Raw genomic sequence first — 13,216 nt, 5'->3', positions numbered from 1 at the left:
GCAGGAAGATGCTCTTCTTCGTCCCGGAGAAGCCTGGTTCGCGCTCTCCTTTGGATTCTGAGAGTGTCATGACTGATTGTGTTTCCCTTTTCGCCGGGGCTGCTAGGAAGCCCAGTACCCAGCTTCCGTTCATACTTCCAGTCTGCACAGACCCCGTAGGGCGCGTCGGGCACGTTTAAGCTGTGGAATTGCGTGTTTCTTTCCTTCGCTTATTTTCTCTCTGGCCGTCCCTTGGTTTTAGCCTTTTATTTTTCTAAGTGTCGCAGGCCTTTATTTTTGTACGCTACCTTACCGTACCCTTTTGGGAACATGGCGGGGGTCGTGAACAAATGCCGAATAAATAAATAAATAATGGCGCGTAAGTCATCGTCCTCACACTGCGAGATCGGGGGCAGCTTCGTTTCCGGGATCTTTGTGGTCGGGGACCAGGAGACAAGCAGAGCGCCCTGTGGGACGCGGGCCTTTGTTCTCGGAGCCTCGGGCTGGGTGATGTCACGGCCGTTCTGAGCGCTAATTTCTGTTATTTGGTGGCGTTCGTATCACAGGCCTTTATTTAAGGTACAACAAGGCAGAGATTTGCATTCCGTGTGGGCTGAGGTGCCTGGCTTCATCCTCTCTGTATACACCCACACCATCCCGGGGGTATTTTTAAACGCACGTCTGAAGAGCCAGCTTTTTTTTTTTTTTGCAGGCTGCAGCCGGGAGCGTCGCCATGCGGGTTGAGGAGGCTGAGGGTGAAGGTGTCGGCACCCCACGGGCCCTGCTCTCATGGCAGCCGTGGCAGCGGTGCCGCGGGCCAGTCCCCCAGGACCCGGGCCCCGTGGCTGTCGCCTTGCTGGGCTGGCGAGGAGGCCAGATGGCCTGGGGGGCAGGCGCGAGGCCAGGCGGGGAGGGTGGTTCGGCCGGGAGCAAGACGGGGACCGCAGAGGTCGGCGGAACTGCGGAGTCTGCTGTTTTTGTCCCCACACTTGTCTGGGGATCTTTCAGGGTTTCGTGGGGGGCCCCAGAGGCCCGCCCGGCGTCCAGGGCCCTGCCAGGCTCTCCGGGCCGCCTGTCCCGTCCCCCACGCCCTCCCGTCTGGTCCGTCTGGGCACCAGGACGCTGTGCGGCTCGGTTTGGAGTCCAGACGTGGCAGACAAGGTGGAAGACGAGGCAGCAGTCCGTCCCCACCCCCCACCCCCAGTCGACCGCAGGGGACACTGAGGCTGAGAAGGGCATTGAGCGCGCTCCCTCGGCCTCTTGCGGGTTCCCGGGTGATGGCCCCACTTCGCACCTGGGTGCCGGAGCCAGGAGCCGGGAGTCAGCCCGCAGCCATGTCCCCCTCGTCCTGCAGCCCGCGCCCTCAGGGCCTCCCCATCCGGCGCCTCTCGCCACCTGCGCCGCCTCCGCTGGGGCCCAGGCCTCCTGCTCCGGTCCCTCGGGGAGGACGCGGCCACATCCTGCCCCACCCCGGCTTCCTCTGCCAGGAGCATCTAACTGGGTTTCTGTTGGATAATGGGACTGATCTTTTTAAACCTCAAATCTCGTTACGGCAGGACCCTCTGTCCAGTGCCTCCCATGTTCCCATCTTGCTTAAAATTCCGAAGGGGCTGCCCATGACTCGTGAGATTAAAAATGGCCCAGCCCCACGTCGGGTCTGCCTGCCCTGGCCCCGCCCCGGCCCGCTGGCCTCGTGGCCGCACAGCCGTCTCCCCAGCCTCAGGACCTTGTCACGTCCTGTAACCATCGCTCGGCTCTACTATGTGAACTCGGCCCCTCCCACCACCCGCCGCCTGCACCGTGTGAACGCAGGTGCCCGCCCGCCGGCTCCGCCCGCCCTCCCATCCTAGCCCGGTACCACATCCTCGCCAGGCCCCGGCAGGTCGGCCTGGTCCCTTGGGCCCTCCAGAGCTGACTCTCTCCTCCTTGGGGTTCCGTCTGTCTCGCGCCCAGGGCGCCGTCTGCTCCGTGAAAGCCAGGCTTGCCCGTCCTGTGCCCCTGTGTCGTCCGGGTGGGCGCATGGGGCCGTAGGTGCTGTGGGAAGACCGTGTGCCGCACACAGCGCTGGCCTCGTGTTTTGAGGTCAAGGCAGGAAATGGCTTTTCCCCCTCACTGTCCCGCTGGGAAACCCTTTTTCCTCGTTGGTCACTGAAGCGTCACACTGTGGAGGTGGCTTCAGATTTGGGGTCCCCGAGAAAGAGAACCAACTATAGCTCACCATCCCCAGGGTCTCTTGCCTTTTGTATCCTAAAAGGGATCTCTCCTAAATGCTTTAAATCGGTATTTAACTAGGTATTTGCTACCCGCCGTACAGGCAAAGTCCAGCCATCAAAGGCCACCAGCGACACTCCCGCAGCCAGATAGAATCCAGCTGAGCGAGCGAGATGCCGCCCAGGAGGGCAGAGGACCCGGGGCCTGGGCAGCGGCCCCACAAGGATGGCCGGGAGGGGCTCCTTACGGGTTCAGGGCACGAAATGGATGATTCTAGAAGGAACTAAAGAAGCGAGGGCCAGGGATGCGTTGGATAGGGTCAGGAAGGGGACCTCCCCCTCCGAGGCGGCTCCGCGGGCTGTTCGGGAGGGGTCAGGATGTCACCGGTAAGCAGCGGGTTCGCTCCCATGCACGGTCATGCGTAGCTTCACGTGGCCACGTGTGTGTCCCGCCGGAACCCGCCTCCGCGCGTCTCCAGGGCTGATCGTCACTTCGCTCACTTTTCTGTCGTTTTTTTTTCTCTTCTACTCCTGCACACTCACGTCTGAGGGGTTCCAGCTCCTTCCCCGAGACGGGAGTTGCGAATGATTTTTCTGGGTTTCATGCTGGTCTTTTCAGCTTTGCTTACATAGTGATGTTTATCACACAGAAGTTTTCATTTAAATGTAGGTGAATTTATCAAGAGTTTTCTTTTTACGGCTTCTGGGTTTCATATCGTGGCTAGGAGGAACTTCGCCGCTCCAAGATTATTTTTTAAATGTCTTTTCTTACTTTTTTTTTTTTATGGCTTCATCTCTTCTAGATCCAAAGCTCTGATAATCTGGACTTTATTTTGTTGGAAGCTGCAAGGGACAGACACGATCTGCTTTCGTCCCCTTTGCCACCGATTGTCCTAACTCCATTTACGGAGCGATCCTGCTTTCCTCTGATTCCCATTGCCTTCCTTATAAAAACATTCACTTTCGCATGATTTGAGGTCTATGTTTGGATTTTTCACTGTGTCCTATTGAAATCTGTCTCTTCTTGCAAGGAGCCCACGTGTTTAAAGACTGATCACTGTTCTCTGTGTTTTAATGGCAAAGAGGTCGGTTCCCCTCATCTCTTATTCCTCTTCCATTGTTTTTCTGGTTCTTTATTATTATTATTATTATTATTATTAATTATTATCATCATTTAAATGAGTGGATTTACATCTGGAAGGGCATGTGGCGAGCCTCCTGTCCAACTCTCTCATTTTCTAGTGAGCGTAGAGATTTTATCAGCTACCCTGTGAGTTCCCGGTGCCGGTAAACCGGGAACTCCCCACATTCCTGCTTCTCCCGCCGAATCCCTACTCTCTGAAGCTGGTCTTCACCCTGCCACCGAGGCACTTAATCAAGTCAACACATGACCTCGGGCATGCCCTATGATTTAACTTCAATCTTTTGAGTCAAAACACCTTCTTCCGCAGTGCTGACTTTAGAGGAAAGGACGGAGCAGAGGAATTCAACCTGGATTTGCATTTCGCTGTTGGCTCTCTGAGTACAGCCACGACGTCGCCAACACTGCTTCTTTGTTTCGATGTTGGAAGAAAGTTCTATCAGAAGGGCTGGCTCCATTGAATCCGCGGGCAAAATCTCACAAGTACCCAGGGCACGGTGCTCGGCAAGGAAGCCAGCACTGCGAACTGCAGCCAGGGGAACAGAGGCCTCACTAGCGTTTCCGCTGCGGGGCCACGGGACTGGAATTGTGATAAACAGACCCGGGTGAGGATCCAGCAGGTCACACGTGGTTCGGCTCCAGAGGCGTCCTGCTCGCGCTCGCTCTGAGTTCGCATCGGCTGCTCATGGCATCTGGCCGGCTGCCCAGTGATGATCCTGGCCGCGCCTTGCCGGAGGCCTGGCCCCGGTGGCTCGCCCGTCTGTCCTGGGCCTCCGTGACCTCCAGGAGGAGGAAGGCGCGTCACGATGGGTGCTGCTGATGTTGGCAGCTCACGTTTTTGGAAAACGAGCCCGATGCCATTCTCCGCGCGCTCTGTGGATTAACCCCTCGGTCTCCCAACGACCCTTTCCAGTAGGCGCTATTTTCCTCTCCATTTTGCAGATGAGGAAACTGAGCTCCAGGGAGGGGATGGTGGAGCCCCCGGTTGCCCATGGCTCCCCTCCCGGATGCAGGGGCGTGAGCCCGGCGTCTGGAGACAGCGCCGCCGGCCGCCTGGTCAAACCCGGCGCGGTCTTTTCTCCCGTGCGTGTGCGTGAATGTTGATTCTGTGGGCAGAGTCGGGGCCGGGCCGTTTACGCCACATCCTGTGTTTTTAACCTGATGCTCTTTTATGAAAATCTTACTGACTGTGCATTTTTGGTCTGGCATTTTGAACTCTTTTTTTTTTTTAACCTAGAAAATGGGAGTGATACCCACACCCGCCTCCCAGAGGGTGTGTGCTTTGCTTTGCTTTGAGGAGGGTTAAATGAGCTAATGGGCCGAGCCCCGCCCTGCAGCCAGCACCCCTGAACTCTCTGAGTGAGCCTATCTGGGAAGAGGGTGCAGCGCGCGAGGTTATCTGCAAGGTCGTATGTAGAGAGAGATGCTTCCGACGCTTCGATGCCAGCACAAAACACAATTAAAGGGCGGTCGAAGCAGGGAGGATCACGGAGCCCTGAGGCGCTCAGACCACAGCCACCGGCCGCGAGTTACGGAATGGCCCAGTGGTGCGTGCAGTGGACGGCCACCGCAAGGGGCCCGAGCGCGCGACGGCCGTGCGTCCTTCCCCGGCGGCCCCAGGCGGCGGTCCGAAGCGATGCACTGAATTCCTAAGACGGAAAGGCAAATCGCAAGACGACATGTCCAGTGCGATGTCACGTTCGTAAACCTAAACCCCCTGTAAGTTACCATCCTGCGGCTCGAGTAAGTGCGGCGTGAGGGAGAGTGTGTGTGCGCACGCTCACGAGGGACAGGGCGCGAGCGCTTTGCGCATCGGACTGAAGAGGCCGCGCACCAACCCACGCGCCCTGCGCCTCCCGGGCGAGCCGGGCGGAGCGGCAGGATTCCGCCGGGATCGGCAACGCTTCGCCGCGTGTGTCTTATACGTCGTCGGATACACAGGTGCACGCCAAGCCACGGCTTAACAGCTGCCGCTTCCGTGTGCTTAGTGTGTTATTCCCTGTGCTTTCAATTTAAAAAGGTGTTCAGAGACATTAGAGGAACGCTTCTAAGAGGGAGGGCATTGTTGGAGGAGAAGCAGAGAGGCGAGGGGAAGGGTTGGCTAGCTGGAGATTCGGACTGTCAGTGCGAGGTGCGATCCACCTCGCCTCCTAGAGAACGTGCTAGTAATTACCCGGCTCGTGCAGGGTCCACGGAGCTGTCTCTGGTGCTGGTTCCTTAACCCCTAGGCACACGACTAAATCCTCTAATCAAGCTAGTTCGTCTTGGGTGATTTTCCCCCCTTCTCCATTTAGAAGTCACATTGTCACACTCTGGCCCATCAGACCCCCGGGATGTTGAGAGCAGGTCTGCAGTGCCTGGGGAGTGGGGTGGGGGGCTTCAGAAACCCCACTCTGCCCGCACACTGCGGTTTCTGCTTCTCCCGCATTCCTGAGGCCAAAATAATTCAAACCGTCTCTTCTGAGCTACAGAAACGTCATCGAATGACTGGAGTGTTGACCACAGAGTGACGCCCCTTCTTATTTTTTGTGGGCCCAGAGGTCGATACGAGCAGAGGAGCCTCTCAGACCAGGTGAGGCAGAGCAGCCGAGCCCGGCCCACCGGCTGCCGCGGCTGCCTGCTTCCCCGCCCTGGGGTTCGGGGTGGGCTTGGCAGGGAGGAGCAGAGCTTCCGTAGCCTTTCAAGTCTCGGGCCAGGGCCAGTGCGGCGTCCTGTAGATTCTCTGCAGGAAACACGGCCCGGACCAGCAACTTCAAATCCAGAAGTCACTGATTCTCAAGAATCACGCCGGTCCCTCAGTCGCCCTTGGCGACCTATAAACACCTGGCGTCCGTTCTCGTGGGACTTAAAGAAAGGCGCCCGGTTCTGCTGGCTCCGGTGTCCTGCCCTGCGGCTCCTTTCATAGCCCCGTGGCGCCGGCTGTTAAAGTCTCTCTTTTTCCCGCCCCTTTCCTCCTCACACGCACTTAAACATATATTTTAACAGATAAAACGTGTGTGTGGCACACAAAGCTAAGCGGCGTGGAAGAGTGCCCATTGCTGCTGTTGCTGTCATCGGCGCCTTGATGAGTCGGAGAAAAGAGCCCCCCCATTCTTGTCCTCCGGCCGCCCACGTCTCTGCCCCCCGGGCGACTTCGTCGCGAGCTGCTTCTCTGGGGCTCTTCGCGGAGAGGTTCAGTCCCTCCGTCGTCCGTCTGGGGAGGCGCGTCTGTAGGTCGTTGCTTTTTCACACTGACGATGGCGCGTCAGGCATGTTGCTGGCACCTTTTCTGTCTTGCCAAGATCCCATTCCAGGGCAGAACCTGTCAGCCTTCCTCGGAATGTCGCTCTGCAGAGACCTCTCGGTGGAGACAGGTCTGCAAACGTGTGGAGGGAATCGCCTCTACCACGGACAAGCTCTTCCTGGTGTGGCCGTCGTTATTCTCAAGTTCAGGTGTATTTGAAACACATGATTCTAAACGCTTCGTCAAATAACGAGTGCATTTTAAGTTCGAATAGATGCGAAAAATCGACGTGGAAATATGTTGTGTCAGTTTATTATCACACAGAAATTCGTGCGGACACCGTTTCTTGACTCCTCACCAGTCCGGGTCATTGGGAAGTCTCAAAGATGTGGGAACAAGAGCAGCGCTGAAAAAACAGGAGTCGTTTCTGTCTTAAGCCGCGCTTGAAACCAGAGCGGTGCGATGCCCCGCATTCGCCTCAGACGGCTGCAGCGGGGTGCGGGGAAGCTCAGTGCGTGCGAAAAGGCCTCGGCCGTGCTCCGGGGTCACAGAGGCTGAGCGACGGGCCCACAGCCCTTCAGGTTTTCATGCTCTGGTCTTTTTCAAGTGTTGCATTTCTCCACCCTTTTTAGAACAGACATTTCCAGGTCAGACGTGAAACGGTTTCACCACCTGGCACGGGCGGTAGGAATCGGGACGATAGATTACAACCTGTTTTCATTTCTCCGCCCGCATGTAGTCGAAGCGCTCCGTGCGGCGGGCAGGCAGGGGCTGAGCGTGACCACCTCACTCCTTGAAGATGCCCTATGAGGTTGAGGGGTGATGATTTTATTTCTGTTTTACAGATGGAAAAAACAGAGGTTCCGAAAGGTTGAGTAGGTAGTGGGCCAGGGGCCCCTGGTGTCCTGCTGAGCAGGGCTGGCCAACCCTTCGTCTGGCGGCCGCGCACCGAATGCCACCTGTCTGCCAGGCTCTGGCCGCCCGGAGGGTCTAGGTGGTACACGGGATCCAGTGGCATGAGAAAGACCAGGACAGACACAAAAGGCTCCTAAAGGTGAAATCCGTTTTATTTTAGAGCGGTTTTTGGTTTACAGACAGATCATACGGAAAGCAGTGTCCCCGTGGTTAGGTCTTCCATGTAAATATTGCTGCACTCAGAACATCGCCCAGCTGCGCCCCTGGCCCGAGGCCCGAACGGCCTGGCCTCTGCTGCCCTCACGCCCCTGTGCGGCTTCAGCTCCACGTCCCCTGCCTCCCCCTCGGGGCCGCTCCGGGTCCCCCATTCAGCACCTTCGCGGTCATCCCCTCCGTCCAGAGAGCGCTAGCCCGAGTCGTCCCACTGCCCGGGTCTCCGCTCAGATGACACCTCCTCCGAGAAGCCCCCCCTGACCCCTTGCCGACAGGATCCGCGCCGCCCCATAATCTTCCTCTGTGAACTCCTGTTTCGACTTCCTCGACTGCGTTTTTCACTTCGCGAAATCGTCCCGTCTGCTCGCTGTCCGTCTCCCCACAGAGGGACAGGCCGCAGCTGGCTCACCCCGGCCACATCCTGCAGCCCTACAGCAGCGCCCGGCGCACGGCGCCGAGCCTGGCAGGACTCCCGTGGGAGGAAGGGACGGATGACGTGGCAGTCACGCCGAGCACTCTGGCGTGCCTCGCCTCTGCTCCGGTCACCTCCGGCCCGTAGGAGGGAGACGCGAGCCGTGTCTCGGGCAGCCCGGAGGGGCCACGACCGGTCCCCTCTGCTAGCGGTCGGTCCCCGTCCGCCTCCCTCGGCCCAGAGGGGGCTGAGCCCTCCGCGCAGCGTGTGCCAAACAGACGTAGCGCAGGATCAGCTTCAGACGGACCCTCCGTGGACGTCCCCGCCCCCCGCCCTCCCCGTGAGGTTCAGGCTCCGACAGGCGCCAGCGTCGCTCCCGCCGGCTGTGTCCCCGGGGTGCAGGCGAGCACCGTGAACACGCGCGCTCCGAACAGGTCTTGCAATCTGCTGACATGGCCACCGTTTTCTTGTCAGCACTTACAAGGGCCCCGTTTTGTTTCTTTCTTTCTTCTGTGGCGAGTTATCTTCTGCAGTCGGAGCTGGTTCGTTCGGAGGTATTTTTATGATGATGTTTAGTCATTGGGGATCACTCGTTTCTGAGTCATGCGTTTATTTTAAGTCCAAATCTTTGGAAAGGTCATTTAGATTTTTCAAATATAGTAGGTGGATCATTGTCTCATAGTCTTTCTTCTCGCTTGCTCTTGCTTTTAGCCAAAAAAAAAAAAAAAAAAAAAAAAATTCAGGGAAAGAGGGTTTAGATGCTGTACACTAGCTAGGGAGGATGTAGAGTCTCACACACACACACACACACACACACACACCCCGCCAGGTGCCGCTTTCCACGGGGAGGGGCCGTGCCCCAGGTAGGAAGCGGTGAGAGATGTCGCCCCAGTCACACCTCCAGTTATGAAATCAGGACATGTGTACGATGGGGACATTGTCAGACAAGTGTAAGAAGGAGGCGACCCCGCACCCACAGCGCCTTAAATTTCGTTAGCTTTTCGGTGTATTTCCTTTGTGTGTGTGTGTGCGCACGCGTGTGTGTGTGAGTGTTCATGAGTGTGTGAGAGGGTGTGAGTGTGAGTGTGCGTGAGTGTGCATGAATAGGTGAGTATGAGAGTGTGTGGGTGTGTGAGTGCGTATGAGTGTGGTGAGTGAGTGTGAGTGTGCATGAGTGTGTAAGGTGAATGGGCATAAGTGAGTGAGTGTGCATAAGTGTGTGTGAGTGTGCGTGTGTGAGTGTGTGTAAGTACATGAATGTTTGCGAGTGTGCATGTGAGTGTGAGTGGATATGAGTGTGCAAGTGCATAACTGCGTGTGTGTGTGCATAAGTGCATGAGTGCATGTGTGAGAGCGTGTGTGAATGTGCGTGGGTGCGCATGAGTGTGTGTGTGAGTGTGTGTTAGTGCGTGCGTGTGAGTGTGTGAGTGCATGTGCATGAGTGTGCACGTGTGTGTGAGTGAATGTGTGTTAGTGCATGTGTGTGAGTGCATAACTGTGTGTGAGTGCGTGTGTGTGCGTGCGTGTGAGTGTGTGTGTGAGTGTGAGTGAATGTGAAGGTGTGTGCGTGAGTGCGTTGCGTGAGTGTGCGCATGTGTGTGTGAGTGCTTGTGAGTGTGTGGGGACCCCATGGGCCCGCAGGCTCCGAGCGGGCCGCCCCCTCGTCTCTCCCGTCCGGTCCCTAGAGCGTTTTCCCCGGGGAAGGCGCCCAGAGCCGCTTCACCGCACGGATGAAAGTTGTGTCCCTACGTGTCACATCGTTCAGAACGAAATGTAGATCGTTCTCTGTATTGAGTTTTGCATCCGGCTTTTTTTTCTTCATTTAAATTCCTGCTTTTTCCACTAAAGCGTTTCTTCGAAAACATCATTTTAACAGCAGAATGCCGTTTCGTCACCCGCGGAGCCGCCCCGGGAGCCCCGCGCCCCGGGACCCGCGAGGCCGTCTCCCTCCGTTTCCTCCTCATCGGTCTCTCGAAGTGGGATCCGTGAGTAGACGCCTGAATGTGTTTAAGGTTTCACACATTTTTGCTAAACATTTCCCAGAGAGAAGGTGCCACGCTGCACTCTCGTCGGGAAAGAATGAAGTGGCCCGTGTGCCCATGTCCCCCAAAGGGCAGCAGCGGGGAGGCTGCGCTGGTGCCCGCCGGTCGTGTGTGTAAACATGTTCCCTCTACGGAGCAGCATTCCGTTTCGTGTTCCTTTAAATGGCGTGTCTTCGTGTTCAGATGTTTTAAAAATCGTCTTCTCCGAGGCTTTGTTAATTGCGCGTATTCTTAGAAGGTTGTCCCCGTCACCGAGTCAGATAAATAGCTGCTCATTATCTCCTGCTGCTGCTTTTCCCGGTTCCCTTTCTTCGCGTTTGTCCCTCGGCTCACGGGAGATGCATTCGACTGTGAGCCGAGGTGTCCTGACCTTCCGAGTTGTGTCAGAGACTCGGTTGCATTCCTCGGATGGTGCGTTTTGACGCTAATGTGAAATGCATGCTTCGTAACATACCCACTTTTCTTCTTTGTGTTAAGTTTTCCTTCTGGACTTTCAACTTTCTTTTATTTACCTTGATCTATTCTTTTAATAACTGCAGTTCTATTATATATTTTAACATCCAGCCTTCTCATTACACATTTATGTATTAATTATAATTCTATATTAATGAAAAATACATTCAGCGTACATTTTATGATAAAGCCTACCTCATTATATTTTTTTCAGATTTTTTTGGCCATTCTATCGAAAGGATTCTACGAGGAGAATATTATGATTTATACCACGTTAGGCGATAATACATGGTTAGAACGGCATGAGGGTAAGAAAACCATTTAGAAGAATCAATGTCTTTACCAAAGTGCGTCCGTCCATCCAGGAACCTGGTACATTGCTTCATGATTTGAGATTTTTTTAAAAAATCGGTGTAATTCTCAGTTTAAATTTCAGCATTTCCTCCCAGGGAGGAAACGTATGAATTCTACTTCCGTGTGCTTGATGCTTTGCATTTGTTATTGAAATTGTCTGCGTTATGGTTGCTAACGTATTAGGGGGGGAAAATGCCGTTTTGGGTTCTCTCGTCTCGTGGCGAGTTACCTTAGAAACTCTCCTAGCCTTCAAAGCGTTTTCCCGGTTGGTTGTCTTGAGTTCGTTGAGTGTGGTTTGGCCGACCAGCCCCTCCTGTCAGAGTGACAGCTCCATCGAATGTCCGCGTAGTGCCCAACCCAGCCAAGGTGGCCCTCGTTTCGGAGGGTCCCGCTCCAGGGCTCCCGCCGCCTCCTGGGTGCTGTCATCTGTGGAGAAGGACCCGCTGACCAGCTCTAAACTTTCTCTAGGCAGTAAGCCCAGAATAGGTAAACGAAGGTACACAGCTCACCTGTGGTGAGCAGTTGCTTAGCAAGTAGCCACGCGGGGCTGGAACCCAGCCTCCCGATGGCCAGGCCCGTCCCACTGCCCCGTCCCCAGCCCAGCTCCCCGGGGCCCAGGCGCCTGGCCCTGCCAGAGTCAGCCCGGGAGGCGCCGGGCCTGGGCTTGCGAGCCCCTCGGCCGCTCCTGGTCGTTGTGGGCCTTTCCCTCGCTGCTTCTCTCGAAGCGCCGTGCCGTCCCCGAAGACCGCGGAGTCGGTGCGCGTTTAGTGACAGGTGCAGGGGAAGGAGAGTGTGACTCGGAGTGGCGTCAGTGAAAAGGGCGTCGACGGGCTCGCAGAACCGAAGCATCCAGGGTGCCGCTCGGGCAGCTGCGTCCGGGGCTGCAGGCCGTCCGGCTCGGCAGGGGCCGCCCCGTGGGTCCGTCCCACGTCCATCTGGTGTGGCTCCGGCTCCCGGCTGACTCTCCCATGAGGTAGCAAATGGCTATTTAGAGCCGCAGGTTCGTTTTCTCCAAGTTTAACAATCCTTACATGAGAGAAATGCTAATCCCAGCCGTTCCTAACAAGTCCTGGAAGAGACTATCGCGGCCCAGCCCAGTCGCCCGTCCACCCCTGAGCCAGGCACTGTGTCTGGTGAGCGGCGACTCTGGCTCTGTGCGGCCTGGGTCCTGTGTCTGCACAGGGAGTGAGGTCGCGAGCTGTGGGTGGGCAGGAGAGTTGGCTGAGGCGGTGGGGGGGACACTGGTCGGGATCAGCCAGACTCACGCTGCCGTGACAACCCGAACATTTGAGGGGCTCGCCACCCCGACGTTCGTCCTTCTCTGAGTCCACGAGTCGGTCACGGGACAGCAGAGGGACTCTGCTTATAGTCCCCGGGTGTCCAGCTTGACCGAAGCTCCACCTCAGTGTGCGGCTCTGTGGCCACAGAGGCAGGTGATGGACGTGGAGAGCTGTGCCGTGGCTCGTGAGGTGTCCGCGCAGAGAGGCACGTGTCCCTGTGACTCATTCATTTGGTCGAAGCAAGTCGCACGGGCGGGCCTGAGTGCAGCGAGGGGCGGGTGTGCGCCTCCGCCCCGGGAGAGGCCCTGAACACCCGCGAACGACAGTCGGCGACAGTCGGGCCCCCCGATACTCAGATCCTGCCCCTCCCTAAGGGAGACGAGGCCAGAGCCAGGCGGTCCGTCCCCGAGCACCGCGTCCAGGACCTCTGTGTGGCCACGATGCATCTCCACATCGGGCTCGGACGGGGCTCTCGTGGTTCAGAGACATGACAGCCCGTGAGAGCCTTGAGTTTCCGGAGTCCCATCCATTGCTGCGGGACGGGGCCGCCGCGGGGGGTCTCCCGCGAGCGCTGGCCAGGACGGGGCAAGGAGACCCGTGTGCTGCCGTCATCCGGGCCCCGGGATCAAGATGCTGCCCGCTGCCCGCCGCCCGGCACGTCGCCCGGTCCCGTCGGGGAGGAGGGATGTGTCCGGCTGAGCTCCGGCCGGCCCCGCCTGCCCGGCCGTGTGCCGGCCCCTCCCCGCGCGCGTGAGTCCCGTGGAGAGCAATGGACGGGGTGTGCCGCTCAGACGTGAGGGCGCGGGGAGATCGCGCCCCCGGACCCTGACCACACCCCTGCCTGTCTCTATTCTGCGCCCGAAGAAGATCGCGGTTTTCTAACTCGCACCGGGTCGGTCGCATGCAGCTGCCGTTTCTGTACGTCGGCCACAGCTGAGCATTGGCAGCTTCGAACCGTTCGAGCTAATACTACGCGCCGAGTGAACCCTTCAGG

General features: G+C 57.4%; 1 protein-coding gene across 1 annotated transcript in view; it reads left to right on the top strand.

Annotated features, from left to right (window-relative positions):
• PHACTR3 (phosphatase and actin regulator 3) overlaps positions 1-13,216 on the top strand; it is a 112,822-nt gene that overhangs the window by 35,711 nt on the left and 63,895 nt on the right. The gene's annotated exons all lie outside the window — the stretch shown is intronic.

Source organism: Rousettus aegyptiacus, unplaced genomic scaffold, assembly GCF_014176215.1.
Source record: "Rousettus aegyptiacus isolate mRouAeg1 unplaced genomic scaffold, mRouAeg1.p scaffold_m13_p_12, whole genome shotgun sequence".
Taxonomy (NCBI): domain Eukaryota; kingdom Metazoa; phylum Chordata; class Mammalia; order Chiroptera; family Pteropodidae; genus Rousettus; species Rousettus aegyptiacus.
Note: the sequence above shows the minus strand (reverse complement) of the source record. Positions and strands in the feature narration are given on the sequence as shown.